We start from the raw sequence: 16,955 nt of genomic DNA, 5'->3' as shown, positions 1-16,955 counted from the left end.
GTGTACATTAAGAAGTGTTTAATTAAGTTTAATTTTAATTTTTAAATTTTATTCTTTATTTTTCCTCAATGGAAGGAAAAGTAAGGCCTGCCCCACCCCGTTCTCCCACCCCGGAACTGTCCGTCGGTGGAGAGGAAAGCGGGCCTGGCGCTAGGAAGCGCCAGAAACGCCGGGACTCCGCGCCTCCTATGGAGATGGAGCCCGTAGCGGGCTGCAGCAAGGCTGCAGCAGCCGCCAACCCGCAGGCTGATGATGGGGCCCCATCACAGCCTGCTACCGTCAGGCGGGAGAAAATCCCGCCAATAATGCTGGACTGCCCGAAGGAGTGGCCAGCATTAGCGCGCGACATTAAGTCGCGGATCGGGGGGCGCCTGGTGGCTAAAAGCACCGGGCTCTCGATAAGGCTGCAGCTGGGCAGCGAGGCGGATTACCGGGCGGTGCAGAGTTTTCTGCACTCGAAGGGAATCGCCTTTCACTCCTTTCAGCTCCCGAAGGACAGGGAGCTGAAGGTGGTTATACGGGGAATCCCCTATGGGGCTGCCCCGGAGGAAGTAAGGGAGGAACTGACCTCCCTTGGCTATGAGGTGGTTTCGGTTAAGAAGCTCCTCACAAGGGACGGTCGGGAAACCCCGACCTGCCTAGTGGCCCTTAAGAGGACCCCTTCGGCCCGGACCATTTATGACCTTGGCAGTATTTTTTACTGCAAGGTCGCAGTGACTGCGTTTGTGTCACGAGGGGGGCCACCCCAGTGCCACAGATGCCAGAAATTTGGACACTCGTCCAATTACTGCCAGAGGGCCCAGCAATGTGTCAAGTGTGGTGGGGACCACGACACTGCCACATGCGTTAAGCCGCGTGAGGAACCAGCCTCATGCGTTAACTGCAAGGGGTCTCATCCGGCTAATTACCGGGGTTGCCCCTATTATAAGGAGCAAGTCAATAAGGTCAAGGGCATTAAAAAGCCCGCGACTGTTGACGGCCGCAGCTGGGCCCGTGTTGCCGGTGGGGGAAAATCAGCCCCCAAACCGGAGGTGCCGGCACCTGTGGCCAAGGCGGTAGTGAAAAAAGGGGAGGTACTCTCCCCAACACCCGCCAAGCCAAAACCGGCGGCGACCACCAAGAAGGTGGTGAAACAAAAGGCGGCGACAAAGCCGGCTCCGGCGAAGAAGGCCAAGCCTTCCTCGACGGGAAAGGCAAAGCCTGCTCCGGCTGGGAAGGCCAAGCAGGCTGTTAAAAACACCGCGGCCCCTGTGGCCCCGCGCCCCACCAAAAGGGCGGCCGCGCCAAAAGGCACCTCCAGCGGCAATCCGAAACCGGCTACCCCGTTGGAGACCACTGGCATGGACTTCCTGTCGCAGATGACAGTGAAGGATATCCTGCCACATATCATGATGGTTTTGCCACGCCTGCTCCAGGCAAAATCTCTCAAGGACTGTATTCAGTCCTTAATAGAGTGCCTCATGGCTGTACTGTCCAGGTATGGTTAGGCCCACCCTCAGACTCTTGCAGTGGAACGCCAACTCAGTAGTAGGCCGGACGGAGGAACTATGCCGTCTGGCCGAGGATCTACTGATAGACGTGATACTGTTGTCTGAGACGTGCTTGAACCCAAACAAGCAACTGACCCTTCGGAACTATTTTACATATAGGACGGATAGGCCAGTTCGACCCGGATCTCGCACCTCTGGTGGAACTGCGGTTTTAGTCCACAGACGCCACATGCATACGCGCGTTGTTCTTCATACAAACGTGATGGAGCAAACGTGTGTGCATGTGGAGCATCTGGGCACGGTGTATCGGCTGGTTTCGGCTTATAGCAAGCCGAACGACGCGGTAACCGGCGCAGATCTGGATGCCGTGCTGGAAAATTGGGATGGGCCCGTGATACTCATGGGCGACCTCAATGCCAAACACGTGTCATGGAACAGCATTCTGACAAATCCGAATGGCAGATTGCTGTACGAAAGGGCGAGAGCCCGCCGCTTGGTCGTCGTAGGCCCTGAGGTGCCCACGTTCGTGCATCGCTCAGGCAGATCTAGGCCTGACGTGCTGGATATCGCAGTCATGAAGGGGGGTACCCTCCCATTCATGATTGAAACGATAGAAGACCTCAGCTCGGACCATTCCCCTGTCCTGTTGGAACTAGGTCAGGCAGGGGGTGGCCGAGATCCCCCGCCTATACCCCAAAGGTCAGTCAACTGGAAAAGGTTCTACGAGACCCTCCAGCGGGAGTACAGGCCGGTAAATCCTGAGCTCCTGAACACCCCGGAGGAAATCGACGACACTGTCGGGCGCGTCACGTCGTCAATGACCGAGGCCCTGGCAGGCAGCTCATCAGCCAAAACTCGAGCAGTTGTTCGAAACGACCTCCCTCCTCATATCTCCGAAGCCATAACGGAGAAACGACGACTGAGGAGGAGATATCGAATCACCCTGTCCCCCGCTGATAAGCGGGCCTTTTATAATCAAACGGACAGGGTAAAACAACTGCTGACAAGCCATCGAGAGGATTCGTGGAACGAATACCTCGCCTCGGTCTCTGACGACATCTCCTCGGTGTTCAGGTTGAACAGGAGACTGCGAGAAGGGAAGAAGCCTCGCCATCCGGTTGTGGGGCAGCGAGGTTTTCTTGCATACTCGGAGGCGGAGAGGGCCGAGGTATTCGCCGATACCTTGGAGGAGCAGTTCACTCCAAACCCCCCTCCCTCCCCGAACGACGAGCACACAACCGAGGTGGAATCCTTTCTTGTAGATTATTTCTCACAGGTGGAGGACGCCCCTCTAGAGATTGACCAAGTCACTGAAGCGGAAGTTTCCGCAGCCATTAAGGCCACAAGCCCCGACAAGGCCCCGGGTGTCGACGGGATCAGCGCCCGTGCATTCCGGAACATACCGGCCTCCGTGATTACAGCAATTTCGGTGATATTCACGTCCATTTTGTACGTCGGATATTTCCCGAATTGTTGGAAAACGGCCAAAGTCGTATGTTTACCCAAACCGGGGAAAAGTTTACTTTTCCCACGGAATTATAGGCCAATCTCCCTGTTACCGGTATTGTCTAAGTTGTTCGAGAGGATTTTTCTCGAAAAACTGAGGCGATACATGGAGGGAGAAGTGCGGCCCGAGCAATTTGGGTTCAGGGAGGGTCACTCAACCACCCTCCAACTGGTAAAAATAATAGACGACCTTGTCGGAGGCCTGAACAGGAAACGGGTGACTGCAGCCGTTTTTCTGGATGTGGCCAAGGCCTTTGACAAAGTTTGGCATAGCGGGCTGCTTTATAAGCTAGCGCGATCGGCGATCCCCTACCGCTATGTCAGACTGATGCGGTCATACCTGCTAGACCGACATTTTGTCGTGCGCGTAGGGGAAACGATTTCCTCCACCAGAGAAATAGCCGCTGGGGTTCCCCAAGGAGCAGTACTTTCCCCGTTCTTGTACACTTTGTACGTGAACGATATGCCGCTGTCGGAAGGGGTCAAAACGGCCCTTTACGCAGACGACACGGCATATTTCTACGAATCCGCAAATGTGGATTACGCGGTCCGGAGGCTCCAAAGGCAGCTGGACTTAGTGGAACCGTGGCTCGACATGTGGAGAATCAGGGTCAACGGTGAAAAATCGGTGGCCGTGATGTTCACATGCAAGACACGAAAACCGACCAGAGAGCTGGAAATCTCAGGGGAGAAAATCCCTTTTGAGAAAACAGTTAAGTACCTGGGGGTGGTGTTGGACAGGCGGCTTACCTTCGGCGAACATGTAAATTATGCGACCCGGAGGGCTAAGGCCGCCAGAGCCTCACTATACCCAGTGCTGAACAGTGCCAGCCCATACCCACTGGCAACTAAGCTTCTCATTTTTCGGCTGTACGTACTGCCGATTCTAACATATGCTTACCCGGCATGGGGGGCAATGTTGAGCTCCTCGCTTCAAAAGAAGATCGAGGCCGTCCAAAACATCGCGTTGCGGACGATCTTTGGAGCTCCGTGGTTCGTCAGGAACGCCACTCTCCGATCTGATGCGAGATTTCAATCCGTGTCCGAGGTGGGGGTGGCGCAGGCGCGCAGACTGTTCGGGAGAGCGGCTGTGTCCGAACACAGTCATCTTCGGGACATCTGCAGAGAGGACCCAACTCCGACAGTTGTAAGGAAGCGGCCTCACGCCGTACTGGACGAACCACCGTGATGGTGCGGTGCGGTAGCCGAAAATCGACAAACCAGGCTTAGGGGCCTCCATATCGCATGAGCCATAAACGGAATAGTGCGTCAGACGCGTTTCCGGGGTCGCGAGTGAATAGTTTTTTCGCGAGTTATAGTTTGAAGACTTCAAATACGGTAAGTCGCGCACAAAACAAAAACGCGGTCTAAAAATTTTTTTTTTTTTTTTTTTTTTTTTTTTTTTTTTTTTTTTTTCTCGCGTGTGTTTTGTTCTGTTTCTCTTGTTTCAGAAACGGGAGAAACGTGGATGTGGAACGACGCGTCGTGCCGTCTCATCCTGCCAGTCGAAAGGAAAGTAAAAATTAATTTTTTTTTTTTTTTTTTTTTTTTTTTTTTTTTTTTTTTTTTTTTTTTTCTCTCGTGTGTGTGTTCTGCTTCTTTTGTTGCAGATGCCAACAGCCACCACAAAAACAAATGGTTTCTTCACTGCGGCCACGCGGTCCTCCCAACCCCTTCTCAGACACACGCGTGTCTGAAGGTTAATAATTACGTGGAGAGAATAATTACTGTTTACTTCTTTCCAGAAAATCGCCGCCCCAAAACCGCGATCGCGAATAGGTATCACCATCTGTAAGTTAAACTTACAGTAAGATAAAATAACCCAGCAATTGCGACTCCTCCGGAAAAGGGGACACATTGCTCCCTCCTTATAGCTAGTGCCCCGTTGTGGCGTATTCCTGCTAGCCTATTAAAGAGTTAGCACCGAAAGGACTTCAGTGGACGGTCTGAAGGGGAATTACGTCGGGAGGACAGGCTTTATAAGCCTAGCCTTCCGCGGTCGGCCCATGAAATGGGTTCGATAACGCTGGTTTAACAACGGATTGGAATGCAATTAAATCCGTCTTAAATTCACTAAAATAATAATAGACAAAACTTGAAAAATTAGATCCGAGATTAAAAAATAACCCTTTTAAAAACAAGCCCGATTAGAAAGATCCAGCAGCAAGGGACTCTGTCCAGGTTCTGCGATAAAGTAGGGAGTAATAGACTTCTGCCAACTTTGCATTCCATTCCGAGAAGACCAATTTGGTTTCAGGAAAAATATAGTGACAAGGGAAGCAATTTTAGGCCTCAGATTAATAGTAGAAGGAAGATTAAAGAAAAAAAAACCAACATACTTGGCGTTTATAGACCTAGAAAAGGCTTTCGATAACGTAGACTGGAATAAAATGTTCAGCATTTTAAAAAAATTAGGGTTCAAATACAGAGATAGAAGAAACAATTGCTAACATGTACAGGAACCAAACAGCAACAATAACAATTGAAGAACATAAGAAAGAAGCCCTAATAAGAAAGGGAGTCCGACAAGGATGTTCCCTATCGCCGTTACTTTTTAATCTTTACATGGAACTAGCAGTTAATGATGTTAAAGAACAATTTAGATTCGGAGTAACAGTACAAGATGAAAAGATAAAGATGCTACGATTTGCTGATGATATAGTAATTCTAGCCTAGGGCTTTGCTGGTTGAAGCAAAAACTTTCATGAATTGAATTAATGAACTGTGAGTCTTTACTGTGTGGGTTGATATTTTAACTAAATGATTTTATTCAATCGAATGAATAATATTACAAAAATAATAAAATTAAATTTACATTATATAAAATAATATTAAATAAATTTAAGAAATTTTGTTTAACAATAATGAGCTTCCCGTGGAGATCGCCTGTGAGGTTGGAGTTGTAAGGTACCTCGTTGCAAGCTAAACTTATCATCACCATCAACTAATAATAAATGGGGTGCTCCTGTGGTGCTGTTTTGGGAGCACCTTCAATGTGCTGTCCACTGTCACAACATATTTAATTTCTAACTTGTTCAGTACAAACAAATAACATACCCTGTACTACATCAGAGCATATCATATTCCCTAAGCGCTCAAAAAACCTGAATAACACATCATTAACTATGTCATAGCATATTAAATTTTCTAATTTTTCAGAAAAAATAAATAATACATCCTGAATGTATTACTACTTGCTCAATTCCTTGCCCAAATCCTACTTGCTCGACAAAAAATTAAATACAGCACGCAATACGATAGCTTACAAGATATGCTGCTAAATCAACAAGAAGCTTGATAATGCATCCGTAACTGTGTCAAAGTATATAGCATTTGCTGCCTCATCAATAAAGGTAGTTATTACACCCTGTACTATGTGAGAGCAATATAACATTTTCTCTCGTTCAGTAAAATCATAAATAATATATAAATTATTTATATAACAGTTACCACTTACCGACAATCTTTAATAGTAATGTTCCAGCGCTTTAAGATTATTAATCCATCCTCAGGAACAATGATGTGTTATACTTTATTTACGTCACATATCATTAATTATACTGAATTGAATTTTATAAAACTTTGAATACTTGTTTGATTAATATTATTCAAACATATATTAAACAATAATTTTAATTCTCAGGACAGTAATACTGCTTCATACTAATAAACATAACAATTGAGATCTTCATACTGACATGATGGATATAATGTTGACTTAATTTTACCTTTTGACGATCGATTGTTACAATTACATTTTTATAAAATTTAATTTATTATAATTAATGACATGTAAAGTAAATAATTATAGAGCATAACACATCATTGTTCATGAGGATAGATTAATAATCTGAAAGCGCTGGAACATTATTATTAAAATTTGTCGGGAAGTGGAAACTACTATATAAATAATTTATATATTAATACCAACGGGTCTTGCTTAATAAAATTCATATAACTAATATACTCTGTGTACTAAACCTAAGTGAGCTTATTACATTTCTAACTTTTTTTGTAAAAATATAAATAATATACTCTGCAATATGTCAGAGAATAAATAGGATGTACTTGCTGCTTGAACTGCAAGATTTGAAAGAATAAATCCTGTAATTTGCCAGAGCATACCGTACTTCCTACTTCTTCAAAAAAGTTAAAAGAAAAATTAAATACTATTTAATTTTTCTTTTCACTGTGTCGAAATATAACATGTCGATTACCAAAAAATGTTAGTAATATACTTTGTACGATATCTAACCGCAAGACAATTTTAACTTGTTTAATAAAACCCTACATAATAACCCTGCACTGTGAAAAACTAACTGATTTACCAACGACAAAGAAAACAGAACTCAAATTCAAAATAAGTAACTTTCAGAACCACTCAGGCTAAAATCAGAATTCAATTACTAAGCGAATTTGCAAGCAAATTGGTCTTCAAATTTCTTATGAAAAAAACTAATTGATTTTCCAAAGAAAAAGAAAAAAGAACTAAATTCCTTAAAATTTCTGACATCAACGAAGTAAGTAGAGTACAAAAATGTAAATATTTGAGAGAAATCATAACATCAAATATAATTGAAAAATGTGTGGGATGAGGAATACAGTACAAAAAATCGAAACTGCCTATTATCTCATAAAGAAAGTTTATCATAAAAATTCCCTGTTATATAACTCCAAATTGAGGCGCTAAAAAACTGCAGTTCTATCAGAAGCACTGTATGGGGCAGAATATATACATTTTTTTTAGAACAAAAAATAGCAAAAGTAGAAATAAAAATCTTAAGAAAACTCAGGGACAAAAATATGTAAATGAAATTTATAAATTGAAAAGTAATATAGAAATTTACAAATGTACAGTAAAATTTAAGGTTCTTAATCTGAGAAAGAAGATTTTAGTTTTATGGTCATTTATACAGAATGAAAACCAAAGATTAGACAAAAATGTATGTAAAAGTATGAAGTAATAAAATCATTTATAACTGAAATTATGGCAACTTTACCTGGCAACTCTCCATTGGTCTTATTGCTCTGGTTTAGTACTTTTTTTTTCATTTAAGTACCATTCTTCTTACGATAAAGAAATTAATTGTAAATTTTCAGAATAATTCTGATAAAATACTATGCGATGTAAATTTTAAACTAAATTCATATAAAAGTTATGAATGCAATCGTTTCCTAAAGTATATTTTATTTCAGCAGCCATAAAAATAAACAGATTCAAATGTTCAAGTATTTGTAATTTTCAAGTATAATCAAATTGAAGTATTTTTCAATATATTTTTGTGCCAGAAAATATTTTTGTATAATTATTAATATTTTCATTTACATTCATATGAAAATTCAATTTTAGTTCCTATAAAATAGTATAGTAGAGACAAACAACTGCATTCTGTGCTTCATTAGAACAGCTTTTAAAAAGTAGGCTAAACATGCCTAGACAAATTTTTTCTTGTCAATTTCAAATACTCAGATTTGCTATTCAGTACCCGCTATATATGTATTGTTACAAAACTTAAAATCAAAACAATTCTCATAGGGTCATTTAAAAGAATAAAGTATTTTGTTTTTTAGTTCTCAAAACTCATTGCAGTTCCTATATAAAATTTAATTTTATAAAAATAACGCCGCCATATTGGTTAATCAAGCTAATGTAAAATGCATTATTTTTTTACTAAATAAAATGTATGTCTGAAAATAATTATTAAATAAAATTAAATGTTAGAATAGACCTTAATAAAATATAAAAATCATTCTACATATCACTCTAACAAAATATAACAGTTTAAGATTCCTGATAATAAAGCTTTATAAAATCATCCGATTACATTTTCAACTCGTTTAAATTTAGTTAAAGTATTATTAGCTTATATATATATATATAAAAGAGTAATAAAGTTATTACTTACTTTAAATAATCCTAAATTGTGTTCAACAGTTATTTTTCTAGAATATTCTAGAAAAAAAGTTTATCATTATAATCCCACGTACATACACCAAAACGTTAACGACGAAAGTGAAATTGAGATCGGTAGATGTCATCATAAATACTTTAAAAGAAATTATTCATAATTTTACATGTAAGAAATTTAATAATAATTAAAAAAATTATATAGCTTGAAACACACACTTTTTGCCACTGTTTGTTCAAAAAATATTTATGATAATTAATAAATAAACAGAATAAAATTGTCTCTAAATCTTATTAAGAGATTGAAAAATTTATATACATTTTTAATTATGATGCGTTTACAACAAATTATTCCTCGAATTAAGATTATTTTAAGTCAGCTAAAAATTATTGATATCAAACAAAAACAAGATCGATAAGTAATAATGTATTAGTTGTCAGCTAATTAAAAATATCGTTGAATTCAGCTCGGGCATAATTATAACAATTATTTACTAGCACGGTAAAAGTAAGAACGTGTAAAATTTTTGATTTATTAATCATGAGGTTTAATAAATTTTTGAATTTCACTCGTTAAATTGCCGTTCAATAAGTCTTAATAAAAACAAACTTGGTTTTGTTTTTCTAGGTTATAAAATTTAATCACTATCTTCCGTACAACTTAATCTTGAATTCTTAATAATATTTAAAAATGCATTCACAAAATATACAAATTTTTATAGTAAATTTTTCTTAAAGAATGTGTGTGTGTGTGTGTGTTAAACTTTTAAAACTGTGTAATAAAAAGTCCTATTCTATACCGTAGCAGAAGTTAAACCTTCAACACGCAGCCAATCGTCTTGCCTTCCCTCCCCATTTCTAACCGCAGCATGCACGTATATCTTATATAACGTACTTTTTGCCCTTGAAAATTAACTAGACCATTTTTTTGTTTAGTCTGTTATGACTTACTTATTTCAACTACTTTTTAAAATTTGAAAACCGAAATTTTTTGCGATCACAATACTTTCTTTACTTCGTATAAGAAAGTAAAAATTCTCAGTATAAATATGACTAAAACAACAATACAAAATATTAGATACCGATATAATCAGTTTTGAAACTGTACAATTTTTTTTTATATTTCAAATTAGATAACCTTACTTGTCAATTTATCTTATCCATGAAACTGTACGACTCTGTGCATTTGTCATTCTTTAATCAGACCAACTTTAAAGCACAACTTGAAGTACAAGATTACAGTTCATCGTTAGCTTAAACGAATACCTTTACAAAATTAACAAAAAATTGTGAATATTTCTCTCTTAACTCAATGACAGAAATTTTCACAAATTCATTATGAAAATTTACCGATCAATTTTTTTTTTTGCAATGCGTTCCCGTACATCGATCGGTCTAAAAATCAATTTTCTCCAATTACTAATAGGAAAGTAGTTAAAAAGAAAATGTTAACAAAAAAAAGGATTTTTATAATTACATATTTAATATGTTCAAAGATCTTGCTTTCCCCCTTATGCAATCACGATGGCATTTACTACAAAATTACACATTTTTCCCCTAAAACTTTTGTCCGATTTATGAAATCAAATAAATGAGTTTTCAATCGACTGTGAGTGGTAATTCAGGATGTTTGGATCTGAAGAAACTTCAAATTCAAAAGATTACCTGACCAAAAATCATACGAATGCGGTTACCGTTCCAAGTTGTTTCTCGACATCCTAAACATTCAAAAAAATTTTGATCGATGTCGTCTGTAATTTTTAAGATCGTAGCGAGTTATATTTGAAAGACACACGACTATTTCTCATGAATTGTCAAAAATATAAACCGAAATAAAAAATATGAAATTTGCGTTATACTTTTAAAAGAAAAAAAAAATTATGGATAAAATACGAAACGTTTGAATAATTTAAATAAATTCTTGCACAACTGAAAGGACCTGTCACGTTACCCCAAGTGCCAGAAAATAATTAATTATAATGTATATTCATTATTTAACTATAATGTTATATTGCTAACATGTACAGGAACCAAACAGCAACAATAACAATTGAAGAACATAAGAAAGAAGCCCTAATAAGACAGGGAGTCCGACAAGGATGTTCCCTATCGCCGTTACTTTTTAATCTTTACATGGAACTAGCAGTTAATGATGTTAAAGAACAATTTAGATTTGGAGTAACAGTACAAGGTGAAAAGATAAAGATGCTACGATTTGCTGATGATATAGTAATTCTAGCCGAGAGTAAAAAGGATTTAGAAGAAACAATGAACGGTATAGATGAAGTCCTACGCAAAAACTATCGCATGAAAATAAACAAGAACAAAACAAAAGTAATGAAATGTAGTAGAAATAACAAAGATGGACCACTGAATGTGAAAATAGGAGGAGAAAAGATTATGGAGGTAGAAGAATTTTGTTATTTGGGAAGTAAAATTACTAAAGATGGACGAAGCAGGAGCGATATAAAATGCCGAATAGCACAAGCTAAACGAGCCTTCAGTAAGAAATATAATTTGTTTACATCAAAAATGAATTTAAATGTCAGGAAAAGATTTTTGAAAGTGTATGTTTGGAGTGTCGCTTTATATGGAAGTGAAACTTGGACAATCGGAGTATCTGAGAAAAAAAGATTAGAAGCTTTTGAAATGTGGTGCTATAGGAGAATGTTAAAAATCAGATGGGTAGATAAAGTGACAAATGAAGAGGTATTGCGGCAAATAGGTGAAGAAAGTAGCATTTGGAAAAATATAGCTAAAAGAAGAGACAGACTTATAGGCCACATACTAAGGCATCCTGGAATAGTCGCTTTAATATTGGAAGGACAGGTAGAAGGGAAAAATTGTGTAGGCAGGCCACGTTTGGAGTATGTAAAACAAATTGTTGGGGATGTAGGATGTAGAGGGTATACTGAAATGAAACGACTAGCACTAGATAGGGAATCTTGGAGAGCTGCATCAAACCAGTCAAATGACTGAAGACAAAAAAAAAAAAAAAAACTATAATATTTTGATTTTTACGTGTCAATTTTGGGATGTACCGTTCTTATTTTACGAGTTTATTTGCTTCTATTTAAATTTTACACGTAAATAATGTTATTTATTTGTGTAAGCATCGTGACAATTCAGTTGTACACTAACGTCTACATTTCACGACAAAGAAAGTCACTGGCAGATCTCTGTTCTTCCTTCTACCAGAAAAACTAATCGTATTAATCGTAAGGGTTTAAGCGAGTGCACGACAGGTTTCAGCGTTACAGAAGAACATGATGGCAGACGGGATTACAGACATTGCTGGCCGTTACCGTTTACTCTTTGTCGAATTAATCTGCAAAACATTTTCAACAGTTAGAAGGCAATTTTTAAACGGTTCTAGTGTGTATTTTGTTTCGTATTTGTTAGTATTATCATAATAAACATAAAATCAATGCAAAATATAAATTAAAAACTTACTTGCAACGCGATCGAGTGAGGTACGTGCTATTTCATTCTCTGCTCTGAGCAAACTCTACGACAGAAAAAGAAAATTATAACAGATCTAATAGTAACATGGTTTTTTTTTGTTTTTGTATTTGTTCGTACAAGAGTTATGTATATAAGATATATGTACTGTAAAGTAAAACTCTTTTTATAATTACATTGCCGCTTATGCTAAACAAAAAAGAAATTTCAGTTAAAAGTGACAGTAGTCAAAACAAAAAACAGACGCTATTAAATGTAATGATTTCAACAAAGTGACCACTGTTCATACTTGTTTGATACTAGCAGACCCGGCAATGCTTATATATATATATATATATATATATATATATATGTATATATATATGAGAGAGAGAGAGAGAGAGATTTACGTTAACCACCTACGGCGATATTATAAAATTAATATTTACAGAGGTCGAGAAAAGTTTTAAATAAATCGGTAATAAAGTTTAAACATTTATATTTCTCTAAAGTAAACAGTTTATACAAAATAGAAAACAATCATTTTACCAGTTCATGGACATTTACTTTGTAAATCGTTGAATATTTTCAAATAAATTTACTTTTGTTAGTTATTTTAATTAAAGGATCCTTTATACTAGTATTATTGGAATAAAATTTTGTTCAAACAAATGAAATGAAGTATTTATTTTTTTTACATTACATTTATATTACAGCGTAGACAACAGATGCGTAGCTTATAAGTCCGTACGGGTAACCGCTCGATACAGTCCATCATACATTTATCCGTCTGGTTACAGGAGCGTTTCATTAAAGCCCTGTAGTAAGTCTATTAGTTATTATTATGGCAAAAGATACCAGAATTGTAGGTAGTACTGGTAGACAGAAAGTTCTGGGTTCGAATTCCGGTCAGAATTGGCTTTTATATACGTTTTATATAAAATTGAAAATAAACGAAAGTGAAGAACTGGATGTCGGTCTATTGCCGATACAAATCAATAAATATAAAAATGTATTAGGTACTAATACGTGTAAGGAATAAAGATAATGTGGAGCGACTTATCAACCGTTGGTAGCCGTGATGCTGTCGAGGTAACACCGCCATTCCTCTCCAAAAGACTACGTTGCTAAACGTTTCACTAAATACATGCTGCAACATAACTCATATTTTGATAAATAATTAAACCTATAACGTACATTATATTAAATTAAGTTAAAAATTCCAACGGCGACTGAGATTCGGATCCGGGACCTTCCGGAAGATTCTATTTAGGAGATCAGTCGGCAAACGGTTTAGTTGATGTTTGTTGAAGAATTAAATAACATTATATTTTCTGTTCTTATAAACATAAAAGGATTACATAAATGTAGGTCGATTACGTAAATGTTGCTATAAGCAACATTGTTGTATTTATGTGGACGTCTCTTACTTTTATTATTAGAACCTTAAATATAATCTAGTTAATTACAAGTTTTACATTTTTTTTTTGTCTCCAGTCATTTGACTGGTTTGATGCAGCTCTCCAAGATTCCCTATCTAGTGCTAGTCGTTTCATTTCAGTATACCCTCCACATCCTACATCCCTTACAATTTGTTTTACGTATTCCAAACGTGGCTTGCCTACACAATTTTTTCCTTCTACCTGTCCTTCCAATATTAAAGCGACTATTCCAGGATGCCTTAGTATGTAGCCTATAAGTCTGTCTCTTCTTTTAACTATATTTTTCCAAATGCTTCTTTCTTCATCTATTTGCCGCAATACCTCTTCATTTGTCACTTTATCCACCCATCTGATTTTTAACATTCTGCTATAGCATCACATTTCAAAAGTTTTACATATTCATTTTTTTACTCTTTAATGCTGTATTTCATTTTATAAATAAGTTCATAAAACGGATAAACTTTATCGTAATATTTTTATTTAATTTATTAAAATTTAAGGTGATTAATTATTATTTTAAATAAAATGTAATAAATATAAAATAATCGACAAATCTTGATTTAATTTAATTATATCGAACGTCTATATAAGAAATGTCTTTATAAGAAAACGTCTATATTAACGTGTTACTCGCACAGCAATACTCATACGTACGCACACACACATGTACACATGTTTACGGTTGTATTTGAATTGTACAACGCTTGTTCAGTACTGTATGACGGTAGCCAATCAAAGCGAAGGAAGCCACCTGCGCGTTTGTTAAAACCCCCGTCCCTCTCTCGCCCCTCGACGCATTAGTTAAACTGACAGAATTTTTTACTTTTGCCTCATCCCAAAAAAATTAAATAAAAAAAGATTTACCTCTAAAATTCCTCTTAGCTAAAGTCCTCTGTCACCGTATAAACTATACAATTTTATAAATTATGTTATTTTATTATTTTATCATTAACTCTTGAATTATTTATTTATTTTTTTTTTTATTTATTTTATTAAAGCATTTGTTACTATAAGAAATTTGTTTTATTAAATTTATTTATCATTAATCATTTCGCTTTAATCAACTGATTTTTTTTTTAATCTAGCACAAATGAAGTATTACGATAAATAAAAATACCTTCAAAACTAGAATGATCTAATATACCGGTGATACAGATTGGGTTGATGAAGCTTTCTATTATTTAATCAAATCTAATGTTCAATCTTGATAGTAAGAATGTTCGTAATTTTCTTTCAAGAAACGGCCTCAAAATCATCTTCATCTTTATTACCAAAGTAAAATGTAATGCACCCAATCGTGAAATAACTTTAACAATGTGTGCGTTGTGTGCTTACAGATGAAATGATATTCCGTTCCCGTTCTGTTTTTCTGTACATTTTTATAGTACAGATAAGAACCAAGATAAGAAGTTATCGACGAGTGTTGTCTTATCATCGTCGATAAATTTATCGGTGAGAAGTGCAAGAGTAATTCCGTAAATGCATTCGGTAAAATTGTTTCGACAGTGTTTAGCTCTGTGAATTGTACGTTTCTCAGATGTACTAATATTCGGGCAGATGTTCAAATTATTTATTACGTAGTTTTTTCTTTTTCGTATTTAGCCTCCGGGAATTACCGTTCAGGTATTACTTCAGAGGATGATATGTATGAATGTAAATGAAGTGTAGTCTTGTACAGTCTCAGTTCAACCTTTCCTGAGAAGTGTGGTTAATCGAATCCAACCACCAAAAAACACCGGTATCCACGATCTAGTATTTAAATCCGTATAAAAGTAACTAACTGCCATTACTAGTATTTGAACGCTCGAACTCTCGACTTCCAAGTCGGCTTACTTGGGAAGACGCGTACACCACTAGACCGACCCGGTGGGTTTATTACTCGGTTTGATCAAATTATTTATTACGTATTCAATATTATTATTACATTATTACGCATGTAAGATTCGTTGCAAAGATTACAAACGGTTTGAAGGTAAACACAACACACATTGGCAACATCATTGGATCGTTGTAGTGTGATGATTCATATTCTGTCATTCTTTTTTTTAAAGGATTTTGCGCAAAACTCGTACATTAATTTCTTGTTTTACATATTATTTCTATTTTTTCTAATGACTGTGATGTATGTAAAATATGTACTACACAATAATATTACTAATTAAGAGTAATATTTACTATGAAAGTAATGATGTTTATTAATTATATAACCATTTGGCGATCATTATAAACATTTTGAATCGGTATATCAGTATATAAAATATATATTCGTGTTTTGGTGAAGACAGGAATCTATTTAATTTCTCATTCTATATTCCCTATTAAGCCTGAAAAAAAGTTTTATTTATTGAAATATTTTTTGTATTTGTTCGTACAAGAGTTACGTATATCTATAAAGGAATTGATGACAACCATAAGACGTTAACATATATGTTATAGTCTAAAACTATTTTTATAATTACACTGCCGCTTGTGCTAAAAAAAAAAGAATTCAGTTAAAACTGACAATAGTTAAAACAAAAAGACAGACGCTATTATTTGTAATGCTTTCAAGGACAAGTGATACTATAGAAAAAAACTTAACAATGGTGTGTACGTGCCGCTGTTCGTGTCGATTAGAGGGTGAGGCATAAAAATATTAGTCATCGTAAAAGTTTTTTTTTTCATCAGCCCAGTTTTTTTTTTCGTAATGCTGTCTAAAGAGAGAGAACTAGAATTAAGTTGTATATAGTTAGCAAAGATAAATCATTAATTTTAAAATTAATCTTTTTCTTTTTTTTGTAACAGCCTTTAATTGATTAAATTAAAATTTATGTATTTAAAATGAAGTAAAATAAGAATTTTAAGTTTTTAATAATAAGTTTTTTTTAATATGTTTAATTTTCATTAGCGTATTTCCTTCATTAATGCGATATACTGCGGTGAAACAAAGTTTTGTGATGAAATGTTTTAATAAGTAACAAATAAAATTGTATAAATGGATATCAGGCAAAACACGACTTTAATAATGTACGTAGAGTATACGAAATATTTTGATTTTATTTATTTAGAAAATATTTATTACGTAAATGTATGTATTAATTTATTGATTCGTACGATTTCCTCCTACTGACGACACTCAGTCGTGTCACACAGCATCGAGATATCCTTTTGATTTATTAAATCGGAAAA

General features: G+C 36.3%; 1 pseudogene; it reads right to left on the bottom strand.

The window, feature by feature from the left end:
* LOC142326965 (vacuolar protein-sorting-associated protein 36-like) overlaps positions 1 to 16,955 on the bottom strand; it is a 170,483-nt pseudogene that overhangs the window by 37,692 nt on the left and 115,836 nt on the right.

The sequence above is a fragment of the Lycorma delicatula genome, chromosome 6 (assembly GCF_047948215.1).
Source record: "Lycorma delicatula isolate Av1 chromosome 6, ASM4794821v1, whole genome shotgun sequence".
In the NCBI taxonomy this organism is placed as follows: domain Eukaryota; kingdom Metazoa; phylum Arthropoda; class Insecta; order Hemiptera; family Fulgoridae; genus Lycorma; species Lycorma delicatula.
Note: the sequence above shows the minus strand (reverse complement) of the source record. Positions and strands in the feature narration are given on the sequence as shown.